General features: G+C 40.4%; 1 protein-coding gene across 1 annotated transcript in view; it reads left to right on the top strand.

The window, feature by feature from the left end:
* Grm8 (glutamate metabotropic receptor 8) overlaps window positions 1–24,988 on the top strand; it is an 824,187-nt gene that overhangs the window by 128,750 nt on the left and 670,449 nt on the right. The window lies entirely within an intron of this gene.

The raw sequence follows: 24,988 nt of genomic DNA, 5'->3' as shown, positions 1-24,988 counted from the left end.
TAGTGTAATTTTATTGTTGCTGAAAAAGGTAGGGTCAGTTTTCCTTAAAGGTTTGATTGCTAGTAGGTCTACACCACCTCATGCAGGCTCCACACCCAAGAGTTCTGGGAAACAATTTGACTCAATGGTTTTTTGTTTTTTTAAAGAGAAAACAGAAAGTTAAAATGGAGTGGAGGTGTGGATTCAGGAGGAGTTGGGGGAAAGAGGAGTGAATATGATCTAAATTTCATATATTGTATGAAATTCTCACAGAAGAATTCTGGATAAAATTTCTTTGCTAGATACATACTGCAAATATCTCACCCTTAAAATTGTGCTTACCCTAGAATTTATGAATGGATTTTGTAGAGAACAGAGGTCTTGTAATTATTTATTCCTGTTTTGATCGAGCTGTACTTTTTGTATCCTATATAAAGAACTTGACTATGACACTGGGACCTGTTTCCTCTGCATATGCTGGATTTTGGGGATCCAGTCTGTTTGGATGCTCGCCTTCCTGGACCTGGAGGGAGGGGGAGGGAGCTGGAGCTTCCCACAGGGCAGGAAACCCTGACTGCCCTGGGGGACGGAGGGGAAGGGGGGGGGTGGGGAGAGTGGGAGGGTGTTGGGAGGGGGGGGCGGAAATGGAAACTTTTATAATTTAATAAAATTTACTAAAAAAAAATTGTCAAAAATTTATTTTACCTTCTTATGTTTTTAAAGTTTATCGTTTATTTTGGCTTACTTTTTATTCACTTTGAATCATATTTTTATGAATTGTGTGATAGTCAAAGTACATGGTTTGCCTCATATGAATAGTTAATGATTATAAAACTATTTACTGAGATAACTATTCTTTCCTTTAAAAAAGTGAACTAGAAAAAGCAATTAGCTTTATTTTCTTTTTCACAGCTTATGCATCTGCTTTGCTGACTTCCTCATTAGCTAATGCTACTCTTTACTATTCTATTTTATATATGTTATACATGTACATATTTGTTTACAAATATACATGAATACATTATATGCGATGACCCACATATGAGATATGAGGAAGAACATGTGGTCTTCCCTCCCTCTCTCCCTCCCTCCCTCCTTCCCTCTCTCCCCCCCCCTCTCTCTGTGTGTGTCTGTCTGTCTGTCTGTCTTATTTCTCATGTGCTGGACTCATGTTATAGACCAGGCTGGTCTCAAATTCACAGAGACCTGCCTGTCTGTACCTCCTCAGTCCTTGGATTAAAGGTGTGTGCCATCATGCCTAGATTGTGTTTTTAACCAATAAAAGCTACACATATACAGAAGGACTTCCCACATCAATATGATATTTACATTTTTAACTTTTTGAGGAGATCTAAGATGATTTCCATTAGACAGTGTTAATTTGTGCTTGTACCAGCAGTGAATGTGAGCTCCCCCTTCTCTACATCCTCTCTAACATTTGCGGTTAGATTTTATTTTTTAAATTAAATTTATTTATTTTATGTCTAGACTGAAGCTTTCCTTCCCTTCTTTCCTCCCATTCCCTCCCCCCACTCCCCTTCACATTCTCTCCCCTCCATCCACTCTTCCTCTGTTTCTGTTCAGGAAGGGCCAGCCTCCCATGGTTATTAACAAAGCCTAGCATATCAAGTAATACAGTTGTACCTCCCCTGTATTAAATCTGGGCAAGGTGACCCAGTATAAGGAATGGGGTACCAAGAGCCAGCCAAGGTGTTAGGGACAACCCCTCCTCCCACTGTTAAGATTCCCACAATTAGACCAAGCTGTACAATTGTCACATATATAGAGAGGCCTGATTGCCAGTTCAGACTCATCTGACTGCAGTGAGTCTGCTTCCTCACACTACTTTGAATTCACATTTTCCTGATGACTAAAGATTTTAAACATCTTTAAAAACAGTTATTCGTTATTTGTATTTATTATCTTTGAAAATCATTTATTTAGTTCATTAGATTATTTGTTGATTGACAGTTATATTTCCTTGGTGTTCAATTTCCTGAGTGGTTGGTAAATTCTGAATATTCACCCCTTGTCATACAGCTGATTAAGATCTTCCATTCCATGGCTTGTCTGTGTGCGCTGCTGATAGTTTCCTTTGCTTTATGGAAACTTTCCATTTTGATGTAGTCCCATCTGTTGACAGTTATGGCTAGCTCCTTTGCTATGGAAATTCTGTTCAGAAAGTCCACTCCTCCAGTACCTTAAAGAGATGTTTCTTTGTTTTGGATTTGAAGTTTCAGTTTTTCAGGTTTTAAGTTAATGTCTTTGATCTAGTTTGAATTGATTTTTGTAAAAGGTGAAAGATGTGAATCTAATTTTATTTTTCTGCAGGAGCACATCCAGCTTTGTCAGAACTTTTTGTTGAATAGGCTAGTGTTTCCCCTAATATATGATTTTTGCCTCATTTGTCAAAGTTTAAGTGGACTTATCTTTGTTGGTTTGTTTTCAGGTCCTATCTGGTTCCACTGGTCTACCTCTCTGTTTTATGTCAGTACCAGGCTGTCTCTATTACTATAGCTCGGTAGTATAAGAAACTCAGAAAACATAGCCCATTCATGATAGCTTAAAACATTTCTGTGCCACGGAATATTCTTAACCAAAGATAAGAGAGGCTTTATAATGAAAATTCTGAGATATTGAAAAAGGAAATAAAAAAACACTAGAGAATAGTCTCGCCTAGAATGTTCTTTGATTGGGAGAATTAAAACTGAAGTCAGCTACTGAAATTATTCTACATATTTAATGTAAAACCTATCAAAATTCTCTTGTCATATTTCACATTTCTATTAACAAAAACAAGAATTTATATGGAGTCACTAAAGCTCATCTATAGCTAAAGCAATCCTAAGGAAGAAGAACACAGCTGGAGTTATCACAATACCTGACCTCAAACTGTACTACAGAGCTATTGTGACAGCCTAATGTTCTTTTCTTCTTAATTGTCTCAGCCTATACTTTCTGGGCTTTCTAGTTCATATAGTTCTATGTATAGTCTCTGACAATACTTCATTTTGTTGATTATCACCTCACTGTAGGGTTTCTAGTGAGTATCAAAATAAGATAATGAGATGGTCAAGTTTGTTCTTAGTTTTCAAAATTATTTTAGCTATTGCTAATTCATTGCTTTTGCATCTAAACGTTAGGTCCAGGATGCTAATGTGTACAGAAAAACTTGCTGGAATTTTGGTGGGATCACATTGAATCACCAGATGAATTTGGGGAGAATTGGAATCACAACAAAATTGAGTTTTCTGATTAATGAATATATTATAGCTCTTCATTAACTTGTGTGTTCTTTTAATTTTCTGAGTCATGTTTTGTAGTTTTTAATGTGCATTTGCCTTGGTTACTGTTCTGTTGCTGTGAAGAGATACCATGACCAAGAAGGAAGCATTTCATTGAAGGCTTTCTTAAAGTTTCAGAGGATGAGTCCATCACCATCGTGGTAGGGAGCAAGGTGGCAGGCAGTCAGTCATGGCGCTTAAGCAGTAGCAGAAAGCTTTACATCCAGATCCACGGGCAGAAGGCAGAGAGGAGAGAAATGCTGGACCTGGTGTATGCTTCTGAAATCTTAATTCCACACATAGTGCCACACCTTCTCCACTAAGGCCATGCCCAATCTTTCTAGTCCTCAAGCAGTTCCATTCTGATGACTCAGCATTCAAATATAGGATGTGATCCCATGGAGGCCATTCTTACACAAACCACCACAGCGTGTTTTCTATGCCCTTTGGTAAATCTACCTATAAATAGTTATTGACAATAATAGCATTGGTGTTTTTTGAAGATCCCATTTAAATGATGTAGGCCGTTTCTAGTATATAGGAATTGAATTTGTCTTTTATAATAAGTTTGCCCTGAAACAAAAGTTTACCTAGCCACCTCAGTAAATTTGTGGCATAGTCCTTAGCATTTTTATGCAGATAATTATGCCATTCATAGGCTTTTATTTCAATCTGTGTGCCATTTAGTTATCAGTTTTTCCACCATCTGACCTCCATCCATCCGTTTACATGCCCATCTATCTGTGTACTTATTGTTTGCTAGCTCTAGTTGCACTGACTAGGCACGCTAACACCCAGAAGCTGTGAGACAGATATACTGACCTTATACAGACTCTTAGCAGAAAAACATTGGATCATTTAACACTAGGCATGATCTTGGATGTATTTTATAATTATAAGTGTTTATTATGTTGGTGAGATTTCTGTATGATCCTACTATGGCAGTAATGTATTTACTTAATCACTAAATATTATAACTTTTCAAATAACATTTTAGGAAAACTAAAATGATTAGATAGTCTTGAATGAGTTTTGTTATATGCTGAGTTTGTAACATTCTTATAATTGATCTTGGTCATTGTTCATTATCCCTTTGTAGTTTTCTGAATATTCTTGTTAATATAAAGGGGAGGCATGCTGGCCTGTTCTCATTTATTTCTTCATAGCCAGAAGCACAAGTCTATGTGTTTAGTTTGACTCATTTTAAAATAAAATTGTAAAATACAACTGAAGATTGATTATCCAGTTGGTGTTTAGATTTAAATTTTAGAGTAGTCTGGGTTGAAAAGATAAATTTTGGAATTAAATTCCTAAGTGGTTTAATGTTATAGTCAAAATCATAACCACAATTGGGTATTATTGTGTGAGAATAAATGAATGAATGAATGAGAACTGAGCCCGGGGTCAGGCCTCAAGGAACTTTACTTTTAAATACTAGGCAGAGGAAGATAAACCAGAAGAAGTGGCAAGGCAAAGAACATTGAAAGATGTAAGAAATGCCAGGAGAATTGCTGTAGAACATTCTACAGGGAAGCTAATGTCAAGATTTTAATGTTGTCATGTCAGGTGAAATGAAAATTGAAAATTGGTCATTGCTTTTTGGGATATCAAAAAGTTTGGTGACCTTGCCCAGAGCAGTTTAAGTAGATATTGAAACAGATGTGAGCTTTTTTGTGGTAGAATAAATGAGAATGAAGACAGCGAAGAAAGTACATTTTGATAATTTTTGGAAATTTGACTGCAAAAGGGATATGAGCAAGTTTAAGAGCTGGAATTGAGCAATGGTTTGAATAATGCTTTTTTCTTCTTTAAAACAGTTTTTTTCAAATTAGGAGATGCATGGAGTTATAGAGATTCCAGGGGAAGAGCCTCTGAGAGAAAGGTTAACGAGTTGAGGAGAGAGGCAATTATCAGTACTGGCCAGCTCAGAAGATCTGCTATGTATGCAGTTCAGAGTTCAAGTTGGGGTTTGATATCAGACACAGAAAGTGACATTTCTTCTTATGACTGAAGGAAGGACAAGGGAAAATGTGTCTCGGAGGTTAGCTGTGCAAGTTTGATGGTCAGAAATTCAGAGTAGCATCTGACAGTTGTATCTTCTGGGAAAATGTTTGAAACACGTTTAATCTTTATTAAAATGGATTAGAAGTTTTTAGACTATCTGTTAATATTTAACCTGAAACTATCTATCAGATCAACCATCTAGGGTTGCACAGGCTCAGCCACCTTGGGATGTAACCTGACCAGTTTGGTTATGAAGGGACTCCGTATTGCTGGAGACTGTGGTATGAATGTTGGTGGTCACTTCGGCTCAAGGTTGCTCTCATCTAGTAAAACTGCAGACAAATAATTCCCACATTGGTGTCCCTGAAGAAAGGGTGGGAGGCTCAGGGTGACAGTGGGGAGCAATGACTCATTCTGTTCCATCTCCTGCCAGCAGGAATGGGAAGCCCCTCCCTTCTTCCCCTGTTTCTGGTCCAGTACTGACTCATTTATATTGCTGTATCTAGTTCCAGCTGTTTGTAAATTCTGTGCATTTAAGTTTTTACTCTTCCTGGTCCCTCACCTGGAGTCATTATATCACTTTCCTTTGTTTATCATACTGGGAAATCAAACCCATAGCCATACCCATGCTAAACATGACATTTATCCTCAGTCCTCATATTGCTATTGAAAATGGTTTTTATCAAATCTTTCAGTTTTCCCATTTCCTCAAGTATTTCCCCCCTGATTTTTTAAAGCCACTTCAAATTCCTCCAATGTTCTTACTCTCTGTTCACAAAAAGCAATAAAATACAAACAAATTAAAAACAAATAAAAAACCTCTGCATTTTTAAAATTCTCAACCTTAATTTAAAGCAGGCTATTACTCCCTTTGACATGTGATGCCCTTCTGTATATGTGTTGCTTTTATTGGCTAATGAATAAAGCTGTTTCAGCCAATGGCTTAACAGAATAAAGCCAGGCAGGAAATCCAAACAGATATATATATATATATATATAGATAGATAGATAGATAGATAGATAGATAGAGAGAGAGAGAGAGTAATAGGTAGAGTCAAGGAGATGCCATGTAGCTGCTGAAGGAGACAGACACCACCATAACCTTTACTGGTAGGTCACAGCCTTGTGGTAATACACAGGTTAATAGAAATGGGTTAGTTTAAGATGTGAGAATTAGCTAGGAATATGCCTGAATCATTGGCTAAGCAGTGTGGCAATTAACATAGTTTTGTGTGATTATTTGGGTCTGAGCAGTCTGGAATGAACAAGCAGTCTCCAGTTATAAAATGACTCCTGAATGTTGGGCAATGGACCTCCACATAAAGCCTAAGAAAGCTTAAAAAGAGGGCTTCTAGACTCACAAAAACAGGAGCCAAGCACAACTTCTTGGTAGCCACATTTTTTTTTTCAGATAGGCTCTGTTTGCTGGAGGCAAGTAGAGGTGTGGCTCCTTTAAGAGAAGACTTCCTGACTCAGCCTAAGCAGTAAAATCTGTGCAGCTTCTTTGAGAGACAGCTTCCTGGTTCATGTTGGTAGCACAAACAACTCTGGGTCTTTCAGTAGGCTGAGCACTTGAATGGGGTTTGTGGGCAGCATTCTACAAGTTACTTGATGGGGACATATCTTCTTGTAGCACCAATTACTTCAGAGAGTTTGATGGGCATTGAAGAAACTCGTTATGGAATTTGCCTTCAGGGTGACAAGGCTAGTCATTTGGGCAAGAAACTGCCCTTGCCTAGACTTCTTGATGGTATGCATTATGAACGGGATATGCAGGACTCACAGAAAAATTACTGTTGAACTTGCCTAAAGGAGGTGAGACTGACTTTCAGGATTCCTTCTTCATGAAAGAGTCTACCAAATATCTGAAGGACATAGATAAAAGTCACTGGCTAACTGCCAATATAGGCAAAACAGTCTGTTGCAAAGAGAGAGGGCCTGCTTTTGGTCCCAGCTGCCTGGCTAGCATACACCCAAAATAACCACACAGAAACTGTATTCATTTAAACACTGCTTGGCCCATTATCTCTAGCCTCTTATTGACTAATTTTCCACATCTTGATTTAACCCATTTCTAATAATCTGTGTTCACCATGAGGTCGTGGCTTACTGGGAAAAATTTAGCATGTCTGACCTGGCATCTCTATGGCGGCTCTCTGTCTCTGCTCTTCTTCCCAGCATTTAGTTCTGTCTTCCCACCTACCTAAGTTCTGCCCTATCACCAGTCCCAAAGCAGTTTCTTTATCAACCAATGAAAGCAACACAAATACAGAAGGACCTCCTACTCCAACAGTCTTTCAAATTTCCTGCTTTATGAAAAAGTCTGCTACATACTATGGGCCTATAAACTGAAGATAGATGCCCCAACATTATTAGAGAACTTTGGGGGCTGTCTAGGCAGCAAGATATTTCTTTCAATTCTAGAGTTTTGAAAGTTGCTTAAAATGTTCTTCTTGTTTACTTAGATTATATAATATCCTTCTGGGTTCTTTGATAGTGTTGAAGAATAGATAGTTATAATTATAGTTTTCCTTAGTTATGATAAAAGGTAAAACAGATATAAAACTTTAGACTCATAAAGAAATTTTGTAACTGTAATTCTTGCTTGATTCCTGTTTTGTTGTATGTAAAATTTTACTATGTTAAAGTTAAAACTTTCCTTTTATTTCGAGAGAAAAGGGGAGATGATGTCCTTCTGCATATATGTTGCTTTTGTTGGCTAATGAATAAAGCTGTTTCAGTTAATGGCTTAGCAGAGTAAAGCTAGACAGGAAATCCAAGAAGATATATATATTTTAATATATATGTCTTTTTAATATATATATATATATATATATATATATATATATATATATATATATATAGAGAGAGAGAGAGAGAGAGAGAGAGAGAGAGAGTGTAGGCAGAGTCAAGGAGACGCCATGTAGCTGTTGAAGGAGACAGATGCCACCAGAACCCTTACTGGTAGGTCACAGCCTCGTGGCAATACACAGGTTAATGGAAATAGGTTAATTTAAGATGTAATAGCTTGCTAGGAATATGCCTGAGTCACTGACCAAGCAGTGCCGTATTAATATAGTTTCTGTGTAATTACTCAGGTCTGAGCAGTTGGGAAATGAATGAGCATCTTTGGTTACATCCCTTTGTGTGTCTGTGAGGTGGGGAGAGTAAAGGGGAGTGTGCTCACCACACTGCATGTGGACCTCAGAGGACAGCTGCAGTCATTGGCCCTTTCCATCCTGTTTGAGGCAGAATGACTTTTATTCCCTTTTGACTGCTAGGATTACTATTTTGTGAGCTTCCAACAAGCCTCCTGTCTCTGGTTTCCGTCTCCATAGGAGTGTTCTAGAATTATCAACACTCATGCTACTGGATCAGCATTTAAATGGGTTCTGGGAATCAAAACAGCAAGCCTAGCCACCGAGCCATCTCCCCAGTCCTAGGTTATTCTCTCAAATACCATCTTCAGCTGCTTTTATTTTTCCCTAATTTTATTTTTAGAATTAAAAATAAAAATAAAGGGCTTCTAAAACACTCTTATGTTGTCAAGGACAGGGGACACTATTGTTTCTAATTATTCCAGAACTTAACATTTGAGACTGAAATAGTTTAAGGTTAGAAATGCCCAAAATGTATTTTTGCTTTGATTTTGTTTTCTTTAAAAATAGAACACCCAATGCTATTTACAAATAGTCTTTGGCAAAGTGTTATGAAGACATTTGCATATTTAGATTATTTAGAGAATTAGAGAGAATTGGAAAGACAATAAATGTCTTCATATATTTAAGTTATAGCCTATGAAAAACGAGTTAGTTACTCATAAAAGAGAAAACTGTATTTTTCATTTAAGCACCAAAAATATGGGACGCTTTTGAGAAGCAGTTTTGCTAGGTAAATTCCAAATGTTAAAAGCAGTAACCCTGTGTTGTTTTACTCTCATTAGCAGGCAGTTAATCAACAATATATAATTCACTGTAGACTACATACAAAACCCTTTTTAGAACCTTCTAATGAATCATAATATTCCCAAGCATATTAGTTCTGCTCCTCTGAGGGGAACATAAGGAATTGATTTGCTCTTTGAAAGTGCTAGGAACCTTTTTCCATATCAAATGACTGACATTGAGCCACACTGAAGAGGGTATCAAGAAAGATATAAACCGATTTTGAGGACCCAGTGTTTAGTAGATAAGGTATAGGACTATTTGCTACCCAGATGGAGTTTTGCCAGTCTGCTGAAATAAGTGGCTCCCATCCCTTTCATGAGAAACACAGGGAAAGGGCTTCTTTGATGAGGTTTCCAGGCTGATGGAGTCAGCTGAAGCTCTACATTATTCCTTGGTATGTGGTGGAGAACCATCCCTCGTTTCTAATTATTCCTTCTTCTCAATGCTGCAGTTCATATTTATGGCCTCTGTAGGTCAAGGTTTCTGGATAAACCAGCAAATCCTCCAGGTATGTTGACTTGACTCCTTGGAGGGAGGGCACAGATGAAGGAAAATCTTTTGTGGCTCACCTAAAGCAGCAAGAACCAGGCTTGAATATCTCACTCTTACTGATGACAAGCTATATTGCAACATATTGCTGGCGCTCCATCACTTGGGCTTTGTCAAATTTTGAGTTTTCAAAAACTCATCTGTTATTTTCAAATAAGTATGAAATATATTTAAAACCCTCTTACTGACTCAACACTTCATATGATATTCACTAGTCTATAGATTTGCCATGAGACTAAAAATAAACTCCGTGGCAGCATCTGATTTAAAAGTTGAACATAATGATCTTAAAAATGTAATTTTGGAAGCAGAATATTTCTAAAAGAAATTTCTAGTTATTGGGACATGCTCACCTTAGGAAAGTGATAAAGTTGAATAGAGGAATTTTTTTTATATCCTTGCAATGGCTCCAATAATCCAATACACTGAGCAAAATAATCCTTGCAATGAATGCATTTAAACTCCTTTGAGTATGATGAATAATTAATTTTAAAGAAAACATAGGGTGTTGGGTGCACATTCAGGTTGCTATTATTGTTATTATTATTATTATTATTATTATTATTATTATTAAATAGTGCCTTTTCCACTTGCTGGTGCATTAGAGGAACCACCTGGAGACCTCATGAGAGTGGAAATTCTCCCTCATTGGGCCTGGGGTGGGGCCTGAGGTTCTCCATTTGTCACCGGCTCCAAGATGATGCTGGTGCTGATGCTGAGAGTTTGCTGATAACTGAGCTGGCTACAGAGGAATGTGAAGTCAATGCTACACTTACTGCACTCTTCAAACTAGAGAACTGACCTTACGTGATAAAATATATCTGTTATACCAAAATATAAGTTTAATATTTAAAAGATTATTATTTTCAGGTGCTGGCTCAAAGTCATGATCTGAATGGCATAAGGGGACAGCATTTAGCACAGCGGCACAATTGGAAATTGTCATATATTTCAAAGTAAAATACGTGGCACTCACATGGCTTTGGAGTCAGGGTAGCTGGAAATCAATGCTTGGCGCCCAGTGCTTCAGTTAATTTCCTTTCCCCATAAGGGCAGGTGTGACAAGTTTCACATATGTTGTTCTGAGACTTCTTTCTGTTGCACACTCAAGATGCACGACCTGTGAGTAGGCCATGGGACTGGAATTTAGTTAGAGACTTAGACTGGATTTAATAGAGTGTGTGTGAAGTAGAAAGAGAAACATGACACAGCCCTGGAATGAAAGGAGAATATCCAGCCAAGCAGTGAGAGTTTAAGAGGATTTTTGTTTTGTTTTTCGAGGCAAGATTTTTCTGTATAACAGCCCTAGCTGTCCTGGAACTAGCTCTCGTAGACCAGTCTGGTCTCGAAATCACAGAGATCTACCTGCCTCTGCCTCCCGAGTGCTGGGATGAAAGGTGTGTGCTCTTGCCACCACCCACTTGAAGAGGAAATTTAGAAAGCGAGTTCTCACACAGGCGAGTCGGAGAGCGGCAGTGTGGTAACCGTTTCACAGACACCTGTTGAGGTGGAAACCAAAACCAAACAAACAGAAAGCAGACTGAAGTGCGCTCGTGAGCGCTGGACAGCTCAGGACTGTATGCTGAGTCACTGCATGGTTTGCTTTTCATACGCAGCCGTATTTCTTTATATGTTTGTCTCTCAAAAATCTGCCCATGTTTCTAGGAATGCCCTTCTGTCTTCTACCTTTTCCTGTTCTGTTCCCTATCTCCTCTTCTCCTCTTGTGTTTGGCCATGCTTTCTGGCTTTCATATGTTCCACGAAGTGTTGTCATCAAGAGGGTTTAAAAGAGTTTTCTTTTTAACAATTAACTAATTAATTAATTTTTTGCATATCAAAAGTATTTTTCTTATTTGATAACAACAACTGAGTTTTTGAAAGGTACAAATCTGATCTGGGTGATTGCTGACCAATCTTCTCAGCATGTCTCTAGTCATTTTTCTGGCACCCTACTGGGCCCAGGAAGACTCCCTGCCCCATTTGGAACTGCAGCTATTTCAATGGATGGAATTAGCACATGTTTTCATTCTGGTGCTGACCTAACTACTCCCCCATCACCGTGGCAAAACACCTGACCAATCATTTAAGGGAGGAAATGATTATGTTGGCTTGCAGTTTCAGAAGAAACAGTCTGTTTGGGGGCAGAGGCATGCATGCAATGGCAGGGGCACACTGAGGCAGGAGAATGGAGTAGTAAGGACATGTAGTGGCACAAACATGCAGTGGCATGCAGTGGAAGAGGCATGCTTTGGCAGAGGCATGCAGTGGAAGAGGCATGCAGTGTTAATCACGTATAGTGGCGGCATTTTCAGATCATTACCACAGACCAAGAAGCAGAGAGTGCTAGACCCTCTCCCACTAACATGTCTGTCAACTAGACTCCTCATCCTAAAGGGGCCCAAACAGTGCCACTCTCTTGGCAGCAAGTGCTCAGAAAATGAACGTGTGCCATTCACTCCAGAGTCAAACCCGCAATGGTTTGTGGTGTCTAAGTTATGGATAAGCCATGACCTTTGCTATTGAAGCAGTTGTGTAAGGGGCAACAGCAGAGTCTGGCTGGATTTTGAGCCCTCAGGGAATACAGAGCTTTTAATCTGGGAGGGAGGAGTTTCTGGAGGGTAGACTGTTTACAGGGATGGTTCTTGAGCCATTTTGCCTAGGTTTAAATGCTACTTCGAAATTTGCAGATTAGTCTTGGAAAAATTAATTCTTCAAATCTCAGTTGTTTTCTTCATGCACAAGTTGAAAATCAAACATTTAGCATAGTTCCTACTCCAAGCATTATTCAATGGATGTTGGCAAGAGAAGTGCATACCCATGTGCTCACACGCACGTGCACCATACATGTTTTATTGGTTAGGTGTGATGTGATACGTGAAGGAGGTTTATAAAGAGCAGTAAGGCAGGCTTCTCACAAAAGAGATGTAGATGAACATAGAGGGCAAATAAGTTCACTTTGGGGACATTTAATGCACTGCTCTTTAGGTACTATTGATATTTGTCAGGAGAACACATCTTCGGGAACACTCTGCAGCATGTAATAGAATAATGGAATCTGGGTCATTCGGGTTCTTTTATCTTCTTTCCCTCACTCGATGATTGCCATTTATGAAATCCACTATTCATTCTTTGGAGATGGAGCTAAGATTTTTTTTCTTATGTAAACGGAGCTCTAATTAAGACCTTTAACCTCACAAGGTCCTTCTAACAGCCGAGTTCACCAACTTGGGTATCATTAAAGAAATAAAAATTCCCACCGGCATTAGGTGTTTAGAATCAGTACCTAAATGACAGCTGGAAGACGGGTAATGATTCGAAGGCCAGGATATCGGTGAAGGTGGATCATCACTGAAAATTGTGGAGACTGTCAATCAGGACACAGATTCACACAGACAAATGTCCTTATCACCATTTCCCTCTTATTTTCAGGATGCAAATCATGGATTATTGAATGGCAAAATGCCAATCTAAATGGAATATTTGCTAGCTTAAGGTTTATTGACTTCAATTTGATGGTTATAATTACTAACTTTTTATGTTTAAGTGTTCTGGTGCTGACATGCTTGGGGGAGAAATTGAGCCGCAGTGGTGATTGCACAGCAAGGAAACCAGCAGAAGAGGAAAATTAAATGCTAGGTGATCGTTTGAAGTCAGCAACGATGGGAGCAAGTGGGTGGGTGAGTTAAATTTTTAAGTGATTTAGCAAATGATGCTAAGAAAGTGCCGCGACATCATTTTGGATTTTCTATTATAACAAATTGTAATTGATCATCTTTCGGTACTCATGTAAGAAAAACCACTTTACAGAAAATTTTCACTGCCCTAAGCAACTCATACAAAAAAAAATATTCCCCTACCTTTTGTTGAAAAGAATACCCTGAAAATAGATTTCATTTTTAAATCCCAAGTTGCTTGAAAACTTTGTCAAGAGGTATCAAAGAAGTGCCTTTTACTCCAGAATGCACTGGAATCAGCAGTGATAGTTAGAAATAATGGAATCAGGAATGACATTTTCTGCGTCTCCCCGGGATAGTAGGTCATGGTGTGAAGTTTTCAGAGGAGGACAGATCCATTTATTTCTCTTTTTGTCTTCTGAGCAAATGTATATTATCTTGTTAAAAAAGGGATGATAGAATATCTCCCTGGATTAGTTTTAACCTGTTCCTCATGTATATTAAAATATATGCCAAGCCTCCACTGCCTGAGGAGAGTGAAGACGATGCTTCCTTCAATAACTTCATTTTCCCAAGAAAGCAAACATTAGCGTTTGTATGTAATACAACTTCACACGTCTTTCAGGGGGTGTCTTAGGGTCTTGTCTTAAAGTTATTCCCTTTTATGGGATTAGTTTCTGCTTTAGTTTCTCAGAGGCTCATATTCTCTCTCTCTGCTCGTCTGATCATTCATTCCTTACCCATACCCTAGAACTTAGAGATAGTTGTTTATTTCCACTGATGGTTCTAGACTTATTCTCTTCATAGTTATGAGATCAGAATCCAAATTAGGTAGATTTCTTGACAATATATTAGTACAGTAATCATAGTTCACGCTCTTGTGTTGTATATATTTCAGAGTCCTAGAAGAGAAAAATTTGGAGTGTTTTTCCTACAAAAAACAATGATGTTCAAGGTGATGTATATGCTAGTTACCACACTTTATCATTATATCATTACCTATGTACATACATAGGTAATGTGTATGAAATCATACAATGGCCTCAAGTATATACAACCATTGTGTCAATCAAAGAATGAAATAGAACTTAAGGAAAGCAAAACTTGTAAGAAACAGGGAGTTTGATGACTTCGTTTTAATATGAGTCTGCTTCAGAGAAGCTTTCTAAACTTAACTAACTGTCAGTTGACCTGGCCTCCTCTTTACTTCTACAGTTTGGGTGTTTACACATCTGAAAGACAGCTGAATATGAAGCCAACCTGGTGTGGTTGAGTCTATGCTCCCTTTCCCCTCTTTTCATGTATTAGCTTAATGTCACTTCATCAAGGAAGCACACGTTGTCCCCTAAATCAGGAAAGAGACCCTAGGACACTTAGCCTCACTCATGATCAAGAGCTTATTTGGATCATTGTTTACACAGTGTCTGCCTTTGGGGATGGAGGAACCACTTCCATGCGCTCCTTCAGACGGGAGGGCTTTTTGTTTCTTACTGCCTCGTCTCTGAGTCTTGTCTCAGTGCCTGGCACCTAGTGTGAGCAGATATGTTGGATAAATGACTAAAACACCAAAAGCAGTCATTCACTGAACCACTGACCAGAGGAAGAGTTTTGCTGGCTGGTGTGGACAAGGGAGTTCCTTTTGCAATGGTAACCATGAGTGTAGACTGAGAATGAGAGACACTGAAGACTTCTGTGACAATCTCTGCCCCACAACCAAAGAGTCCAGGCAGGAAGTTATTTGGAGAGAGTCCTTCCAAACTGTGATAAAGATGCTAAAATGTAGTCTTATACAATTGATGGCTTCTGGTGAGGGTAGGATGGGACTCAGTTTTCTTTAGTGGCTGACCACTGGAAGTTTGACTATGATCTAAGGAACATATGGACAACACACACTGGACTTGTTTTTATTGGGGGGAAGGGCACACAGATGGGAGTCTGAACTTGAGAAGAATGAGAAATGAGTGTGATTGGGGTTCACTATAAGAAATCCCCCAAATAGTTAATAAAAATATTATGTTGTGTGAGGCAGAAGGACTTTAGTAAATCATCCCTTTAAACTTGTGTGTAATACCGAATTTGCATTGGTAATAATTTCCTAGAAGTCACAGGATAGTGAATTGTAGAGAAATCAGAAAAGAAAATTGGTGATCAGGAGATTTAAATGAAACAAATTTTAAAATTATTCGTAAGTCACTGTATTAAGTAAGGTTAAGTCCCACTTGTTAAAACACCGAGAGGAACATGAATGTAGAATAGGTAGGCTTAAAAATCTCCACACTTATAGAGATGTGATAGATTACAGTTGCTCCTTCCCTGAGGAGCTGTTATGCTTCCTCTCTGTAAAACATAATTAGTAGATGTACAGGAAAAGCATTATTAGTCATACCGGACATAATTTTGGTTGTTTATATGTAAATCCTTTCATATTCATGGATTGCTTGTTTTTCCATTTTAAGTAGGCAGGTTAGAAGTCAAACGCTCTCTAACTTTCAGTGGACTCTGTGTGGAACCGCCTGTGTGGGAGAAGTCCTGATGTTATTTCTCCATCAGTTTGTCAGTTGCTGGCTTCATGACTCCCAAGAAGTCATTGTTTTTCTCAAAATAGCTTCTGTTCTTATGGTCTTTCTATGACTGTGTCTGGCCCCTCCTTTGGCCTTCAGAACTCATTTATGGCCATCACCATACCCTCGGTCCTGGGTCATTATGACTTTCCACTCCATCCTTCCTATACTTCTGCTGCCTTGAAAATTCCTGTATTTAGAAGAGTTGGTTGAATCCCAGTGTGCTTTTTGCTTTCTTTCCTTCCACAACTCACACAATATCCTTTCAAAATAGAAGAGAAAATGCGATCTCACATTTCAACAGATCAGCCAAATGGATTATTAGAAGTCAACAAATGACCACAAGGGTAGTCATACTTAAAGTTGCCGAAAAACACCCAAACAAAGCTGAGTCTCTTGGGTTTTGAAGAAGGTGTGTTGCCTATGTACGATGCCTTTTTACGTTTACTGGTGAAGTTTCAAGTTCACCCTCAGTTACAAGCCATCTTTGAATGATTTATTGAGCAGTGGATTGGCCTTGCCTTTCCCCTTGTAGGTTGGTTTTGTTAGCAGTGCTATGCACTGTGAAGAGGATGCTCTAGAAAGTGGGGATGTAGGCTGCATTTTAGTCCACAATGAATTAAACTTATGACCTTCAACTTCCTAATGCAAGATTGCATCTGTTGTGCTAATAAACACAGGCGCTTTCAGTGTGGGTGCAGATAGAAGTTTTCCTTAGTCCGCGTGTACTGATGTAGGGGACAGGGTAAAATGCAGGATAATGCAGAATGATATCTCTCTTGCTATCCCTGACCCCTACAGTTTCCCATTTCAAAAGACTTCCTGGCTTTATTTTGCTAATCTCTAACATGAATCAAAGCCTAATGATGAGTCCTCCTTGAGAGTCAAGTGTGGGAACTCAGTTGAGCAGAAAGACAGGGATAAATATTTCACATTGACTTGTGAGCTGGAAGCTTAAGAACTGGATGAACTTGTATAGAGTAGGTCTTGATTTAGGAAGGGTATCATAATTTTGAATGCAAAGTTGGGGTACTCATCACTCTTCCCTATTTTATTATCACTTGACTTCATTTTTTCTCCCTTTACCCTCTCTTTATGTGATTTCCCATGACACTGAGAGGAGCATGAAAGCTCAAGGCAACGTTGGGAGAGGGGGACCAGTGCTGGGCATTGACTCCTAGCCCTGACTCCTCACTCTGATCTAATTTCTGATTATATACTCATGTCTTGCCAGAAGCACAAGTAGATTTAATACTACAGAGCAATGAAGTCTGAACAGACAAAGTTAATGGCTACAACAGTCATTACGCTTTTTTCTGGTCCCGAGTTTTTCAGCTGTAACAAATCCATCCTAAGGATGGGTGGCAGGGAGCAATCATTGTGATGGTCACTGTTATTAAGGCCACCATCACTGGAGAAGTGCTCAGGCAAGCACTACCTCCTGGGGGAAGAGAGGAGTTCCAAGCTGATCTTTCAGTGGGGAAAACCAACAATGTTATTGAACAACACAAAGAACTATTCACTTAGCTGCTCCACCAAATATAGTAATCAATAAACAAACAAAGTTGTTTTCAGGCAGGTTTTATTTTTTTCCCCTGAGAATCATTGAAGATGTATGTGACTCAAGTTTTCTGTCGGTCCATGTCTACATTCAGATATGTGCTAGTTTCTTTGTAGGAAGATGAACTTACTACAAACCCTATGGTTTCACCAGAACTATGCTTTTGGTGTCTTATTGCTAGCTTGTCAGGGTTGGGTCTTGGATTCCCTAAGATTGTGGGCAATCAGAAAGCATGGAAAGCAGGCAGGATTCATGCCATTTAGACAGATAAGGGAAGTGTCAAGATTTCAATAATTTTTGGTATATAAACGGTGAGAAACCTTTACAGGCAACTGAAATTATGTCTATTTGGGAACAGCAAGCCTATTTCTAAGTTACTCCCAATCTCACTACTCAGTGATGTAAATAGACTCAGTAAAGGCAATGGGGAGAGTCACGGTTTGTAGGAGGTCTAAGCAGCTTTATGTCTGTCTCAAATAATCAGTCTACAGGAAACAGTAAACTAGAAGGGGCTTTTAATTATGAGTGTCATTTTTATTCAATGCCACACTAAAGTCCATGGGCTTCCAAAGTGTTCCCCATGACATTTCTGAAGTCACTGTGGTCATTTCTAGCATTCCAAAGAGTTGACTGACAAGTATGTACTTCCCTGCCGGGAATGTACTCAGGACACAACTGAAATGCACTTAGTTGATTTGAATCAGAATTCTATCACTACTGCCTGGTAAAACAGATGATCTCACGCTGATCAGTGGCTGTAGCATCTGAGTAGAACTTTGATTAATAAATAATATGAAAATTTCTAACTTTCTACTGAAATAATATTGTAGGAAAATCCTTCAGTGTTGGTAGACACGGAGGAAAGTGATGAGTGATCCTTGAGGTTTTCTTTTTTTATTAATATTCATTGATATTTTTTTTTGCAACTCTTATAACATCTATAAGCGACACAGCAAATGCCTATTTAGAGTCTATCTGTTAGTAGAGGAAACAGAATATATACACACAAGTTGTGGTAAGAGCATAGAAGAAAATGTAAAGGGCTATGAGGTAGTAACTAGAGGTGGGAAGACACAGAAAAAGGGGGTGGTCAGATGGGTTTTGTTTCAGGAAGAAACAACTGAGCAGAGGCCGAAGGATGAGCAAATCCAGTGAGGAAAGTGAAGACATGTGGAATGCTATGACGAAGGAGAAAAGGGGGAATTTCCTGGTCCATGAGTTGAAAGAAGGTGAGCAAAGGGGAAAGTGGACCAGATGCCCGCTCAAAGGACCCTGTGGCAAGAAGTTTAGGCTTTATTCTAAGATCAAAGGGAAAGGGAAAATGATCGAAAGACTGAGCAAGGTTCTTATATTACTTTTCTCTTTTAGAACAGCGCTTTGGATGCTGGCGTAGTGTGGTTTGAAAGAGGGCAAGAAAGGGAACAGCAAATACCAGAGTTGTAGGGATCTAGGCATCAAAATGGTTTGGCATAGAGAATGCCTGTCAGTCCACATTAGCTTGGGTATTGTCTGGGATAATGCATGGAGCTATAACCTTTATGTCTTTATTCTAGGAGTAAAAGATGGGGAAGTCATGCCTGGTCCCTCCAGGGACATTTTCCGAAATTCTGTTCACCCCTGTGAAGAAGGCTGGAATGCGTAGTTATGTTTTGAGGGGTCAAGCTACTAGAGAGATTCCATCTAGCCAAAGTAGGAAAGTGCCAGTAGTTCATTTCACATACACAGACACACACACACACAAACACACACACACACGCACACGCACACACACACACACACTCCTATTGAAATCAAGCGTTAGTTCTTTTAGAGGCTACAAGTCAAATGTGGAATCCCTTTTTAGGGTGTGTAAGTCCAAGATTCACAGAATAGCTACTTAAATGTAGATCAAGTAATTAGCTTTATTAACAGCCAGGCAAGCACCAAATAGCTCCCAAGGCACACGGCTGCCTCTTAAGAATTAGATTGCAGAGAAGCCAGCTTGGCCTGAGGCCAAAGTAGTGCCTCCTACTCAGTATTACGCCTCAACCTTGGGACCTTCTTTGTCCCTCCTAGTAGACTTGGAGTCCTGTAAATTCTACCATCACTGTGGGCTTCTACTCCCCTTTCACACACATGGTTGCCAGAGGTATGTAGCAGGGAGAAGGATGGGCTTCCTCCCCAGGACTAGAGGTTGTGCCCACAGGTAGGAAGGGAGCCTGGGTTGAGCAAGTCTGTGAATAAAGAGCTGTTAGGCACTCTTGTCCAGCAAGTCAGTCCTCAGGCTCAGCTTCCTGCCTGTTGGGGAGAAGAAGGAGAAACAGACGAGTAGATCCTGCAGCTTCCTCAAAGCATGGGATTGGGGGTGGGAACTGCAGTTAACAGAGAAGCAGAAGCTGAAGGCTTTTTAAAAGGGGGGGGGTCTTGTGTTGTATAATTAATTACTTCTAATATGCTTTATTTGAGTAACAGAAAAGGCCTTATTTTAAGCATACATAGTCTTGTGAAACCTCAGCACAAAGAAAATGAGAAATGAGGGAAAGCAAGATGACAGGTGTTTTCAAATGTGCAATTTGACGCCTTTAGGAGTTGAAAAAGAGGAAAAGAGGGAAAGTTGGGTGAGGACAGCACTAGAGAGTGCTGAAAGGGAAAGTGGACAGAGGGTCAAGAGGTTAGAGTAGGACAGAGGATGGGGGATACAGAGGAATGTCATGGGGGGGTGTGTGCGTCAGTCAAATAGCCAGGCTTCTGGAGTGCCGGAAAAATGAAGGAAGAGAGGTTAAAAACAGGGCTATTTATAAGGCATGGGCAGAGATACAGGAGCCACCTTTGGACGATGAATTACCCAGGGATGGACAATGGTAAGTAGACATGCAGGGGTCAGAGTTGAGGATGTCCATTAGAGCCTGCAAGGATTACGGCTGAGGCTCAGGTAGAGACCACCTTGTTATGTGGGGAAGGAGCTGGAGGAGCAGATCTTGCCCTCTGACTTGGTCTCACTCCCATTTCTTGCTCCTGTGCCTCAAATTCAGCTGGAAGATAGAAACAGGAAACTCAGGTTAGGCACAGGAGACACAGAAGGGTGAGGACGGTAAACCAGCAGAATGCCAAATTTCCTGACATGGGTTAATCAGCCAGTTACCTCTAAACATTTAGTGAATATTTGATCCATCAAGTATTAGATGTAGATAACAATATAGTGCAAACTTCTGGGAGAATCCTAAGCCAGCCACCGATCAGGACTCTAGTTTCAGATGAGAGGCACTGAGGAAGCGAGGAACACTGCTTGGCAGAGTCAGGAGCGGAATCCTGTGGATGGGGCCACACTGGAGGTACGCACATCAGCAGGCAGAGGAGCGTAAGTCTCCCTGCACTGGGGTGCACCTGTGGGCAAGGGTGCGGGTGTCGGCCACCTGAGTTTTCTGCTTCTCTTTCCCATTTGTCGGCTCAGAGGAGACACAGCAGCAGGAGAGGGAAGCAAGGCCAGATTGAAGTCTGGATTTATTCCTCCATCTCCTTCTGCTATGGACAGAACGTGACGTGAAAGAGGGAGGATGAGCAGAGCTACATGGTACCCAGAGTCAGATGAGAGTGCAGATTTTATCCTTAAAACTGTCAGGTGGGGCGTGGCGCTGTGAAGGATATTCCTGCTTCAGAAGGATGGATGAGTGATGAGGAATGGTTGCCTTAATGCCTCCGTTTGTTGATGAGTTTTCTTTGGTTTTCCTCATTTCTCTCTCCACTTCTCTCTCTCCCCCGGCACTTTTACATTGTTGTTTCTGAGAGATAAATCCCCCAGGGGTAAGGGGCTAGTTAGGATGCATCTGATGCAGTGAAAAAAAAAAAAAGAGACAGCCAAGGTCTTTAATAAAATTTCACTTCAGTTGCTAGTAGGGGTGCAATTTGTGGGTGGTGCAAATACTGGGGATGCTGGCGTAGACACTAAAATGCTCAACGAGCCAATGCTTAGTGGTCTGTGGCAAACAAAGTAAAAACAGGATGCAACTTCCGGACAGTTTAAAAAGTTGGCTTGAAATACTATCGCTAGGCCACGATGTTATGGTAGACTGCAACGTAGGAGGACTGAGCAAAAGAAACTGCGAACACGCACTTGCACATTACGTATTCACACAGCCATCTCCAAAGAGAAAACTCTTCAAGACATCGGGGAGAAAGCCCATTACTGGATTAATCAAGCCACCATCTCCTATCTGCACTTTTATTTTATATACCCTTTACACCTGTTTAATTAATCCTAAACATGATGCTGACTGCTAATTAAACGGCCCTGGAAGTGACTGACTGAAGGTAGTAATTTGAGATAATTAGTTTTGGTTTCAAACACTCAATTTTCACACTTTGTGCTCATTTTTAGAAAGGGGCGGCTCATTATTCCAAGCGGGGTGGGGGTTGTGTAAGACATTTTACTGCCGGACTCTGAGGAGCCGAGGAAGAGGGAGGGCTGTGCTTTCAAATAGGACAAGAAGATGGCACAGTCTGTTGCAGTCCTTACAGAATTCTTTTCCACACACTCACCCACATATACTCAGCTACCCACCCACTCACACCAGCACAATACACCCTGGGTCAGACCGCTAATTTTTTTTTCTAATTTAGCTTTTTATTGATTGTTTTGTGGATTTCACATCATGCATTGTGATCCCATTTATCTCCCCATCCCTTCACATCCACTCTCTGCCCTTGCAATCCCCCTCCACCAAGATAGGATAAAATAAAATTTAAAAGTAAAGAAAAAAAGGAATGGAAGAGAAAAGAAAACCTCATCATGGAAGCTGTAGCATGTCACAGTGAGGTTCACAGTATACCCTTGGTCCATACAACTTTACTTGCAAGTGTTCATTGCAATGAGTCATTGGTCTGGTCATGGCCTTTGGCTTCTGCTACACTACAGATACTGGGCCGTCAATGGGACTCCTCTTGGATATCTTGTTGTTGTCCTATGTCATGGAGATCCTGCAGTTTGGGTCTGGAGACAGGGTCCTTCACATGCTCCAAAAGGTCATAGGTGGGGTGGATGGTGGAATGGTCCAACTCAGCCCCGGTTCTGACTGTGGGTATTTGCTTAGTTGGTCAGCCCCCCAGCTCTCTCTCGTCCTCACCACCAGGATGAGCTCTCCAGCCCTGCTCCAGCCAGTAGCTAGCTCACCCTAATCAGTAAGCAACAAGAGATGTGGCTGGTTCTCCTGCTCTCATGCCCTCGGAGCCCACTCACCTAGACCTATACCTTCAGGGCCAGCTCTGCTGTGTTGCTCAGACAAGGTGCAGGAAACCACTCTGCTGAGTGCTGCAGCTGGTGAGAGGCAGGGCCTCTCGCTCTTGTGACCTCAGGGTCGGCTTTCCCACCTGCCACAGCTGGTGAGGAGTGGGAGGTGGGGTTCTTCCCCTTGTCCATGCCACCACATGGCAGATGAGGGGCAGGACCAGATCCAGATATCTTCTGCTCATATTCTCTGGGTGGCTCACCTGTGCCCCATCAACAGGGTCAGCTCGACTATGCTGTCCAGGTGAGGTGCAGGGCCTGTGCTCAGTCTTGAAGGTGCTGGGCACACTCATGTTGTCTCCTCCCTGCCTAGAACAGAGAGCCCTGGGCAGGAGGTGTGAGTCTTCTCCTCCTCCTCAGTCTTAATGTGATGAATATTTTTATTAGAATAGAGAATTGCATATGTCAATGATTTGGGGGAAAGTTTATCTAGTATAGGATGTGGGGAGAGCTCATTGAGTGGCCAGGGTCTCTTTTCCAGGTTTTCCAGAAGCAAGAAAAGAAAGGTGAGAAAGGCCAAGGTAGCTGTGCTTTGAGATTTGGAGAAGTGTCTTGTTGAGTTCCATACTACAAAGACACAGATCAAGACATCTGTCTATCGAGACAGGGCTGGTGTGTCTGGAAGAAAAAGCAAAGGGCAAGACAATGTAACGTAAGTTAACATGATCCCCACCAGGAAAGGATAGCCGAGGGGAATTTAGTGAATGGGCTGACCCAAGCAGACACCTCCACTGCTGAAACAGGTAAAAAGTTGAAGCCAGGTTGCTCAGAGGCCAAATTGCCCTTTCAGAACCTGGACAGCTCCCGCACACGGTTTTGTTTCAGAGCCTAAGAGTAAAGTTCTTATTTGTCCTGTGTCAGTTCACTGGGCTCCAATGTGGGGTGGGATTCTGTCGACTTAGAGGGTTTATCTAGACGAGTGATCTTCAAAGATGTCAAGAATGGCTTGAAAATCAACTGGTTAGAGATTGGCGAGTGACGATTAGATCCTGGTGTATTCAACTTTTTATGGTTCTGACATCCCCCTTGAGCCCAAGACTGCAGTAAATTCTCACTTCAGTTGTCACTAGAGATTTAATTTGAAGGTATGGAAGTTTTGGGGGTGCTGGCATAGACATTCCGTTAGCTACATCATCTTATGGTGAATAAAGTTGTTCTATGTATGACTTAAGCTGTATTTTTAAGAAGTCCCCCAAGTCAGGTTCTCTTGGAGTCGTTTTGACCTCTCGGTTTATACCCACACCCTAGGATGATGACTGAAGGGTGGCAAGATGCCCAGGTACGTAGCGCACACTGTCAGATAATTAAGAAGTGACATAGGATTTTCAATTTAAATAACTCTGTGGCAATTTATCCTTTGGTGTCAGCAGACATTCTCTTTTCCTAAGAAATTTATGATCCAGATGCTTTTTCTAGGCGATGATTTTTAATGAGTGGGAAATATATTTTTAATTGGAAGATACAGAGTCCACTGGTTACAAATATTTTTGTGCTATTCAATGACTATACCAAAAATCAGTGAGGAGACTAGAAAAAGTATGTACCTAAAATAATTTACAGTAAGGTATGGTGGCACAGCCTTTAATCCCAACACTTGGGGGTCAGAGGCAAACAGATCTCTATGGGTTCACAGCTAGCTTCGGCTACATAAGCGGGTCTAGGATAGCCAGGGATGCATAGTTGAGACCCTGTATTAAAAAAAGAAAAACAAAATTAAATTATGAAAATGATAATTTTAAAACTTAGGTGGTATCAAGTGTCAAAAACATAAACAAAACAAAAAGAAAATCAGCAACAAAAACTCTCCCATTCAATTCCCACATACCTTTTCTGAATTAAAGTCAAAGAAAATTTCTGAGGTGACCTTCTCTAATGCATGTTTGTACCATGGCTTCATTTTTCTTTCATTTCCACACCAGAACAATCATGTACAGAATAAAAAAAAAGCAACAAAAAGCATGAAATGTTTTCCTTTGGCCTTCGAGACAAAGGAACTTGAAGCAAAACTAAATTGTTTCGCAATGTTTATGCGTCTGTGCTCCAAAAGGAAGGGAAGCCTGTGGACTGTTGACTGTGGACTAATGAAGTTGGTGGTCCTAAAACCATATTTTGCCTTCAGGCTGACATCTGGGTTTTTGTTCCAGCTTGGACCATTTAGTCTTTTATGAT

The sequence above is a fragment of the Myodes glareolus genome, chromosome 25 (assembly GCF_982192425.1).
Source record: "Myodes glareolus chromosome 25, mMyoGla1.1, whole genome shotgun sequence".
In the NCBI taxonomy this organism is placed as follows: domain Eukaryota; kingdom Metazoa; phylum Chordata; class Mammalia; order Rodentia; family Cricetidae; genus Myodes; species Myodes glareolus.
This window is presented reverse-complemented; position numbering and strand designations above follow the sequence as displayed.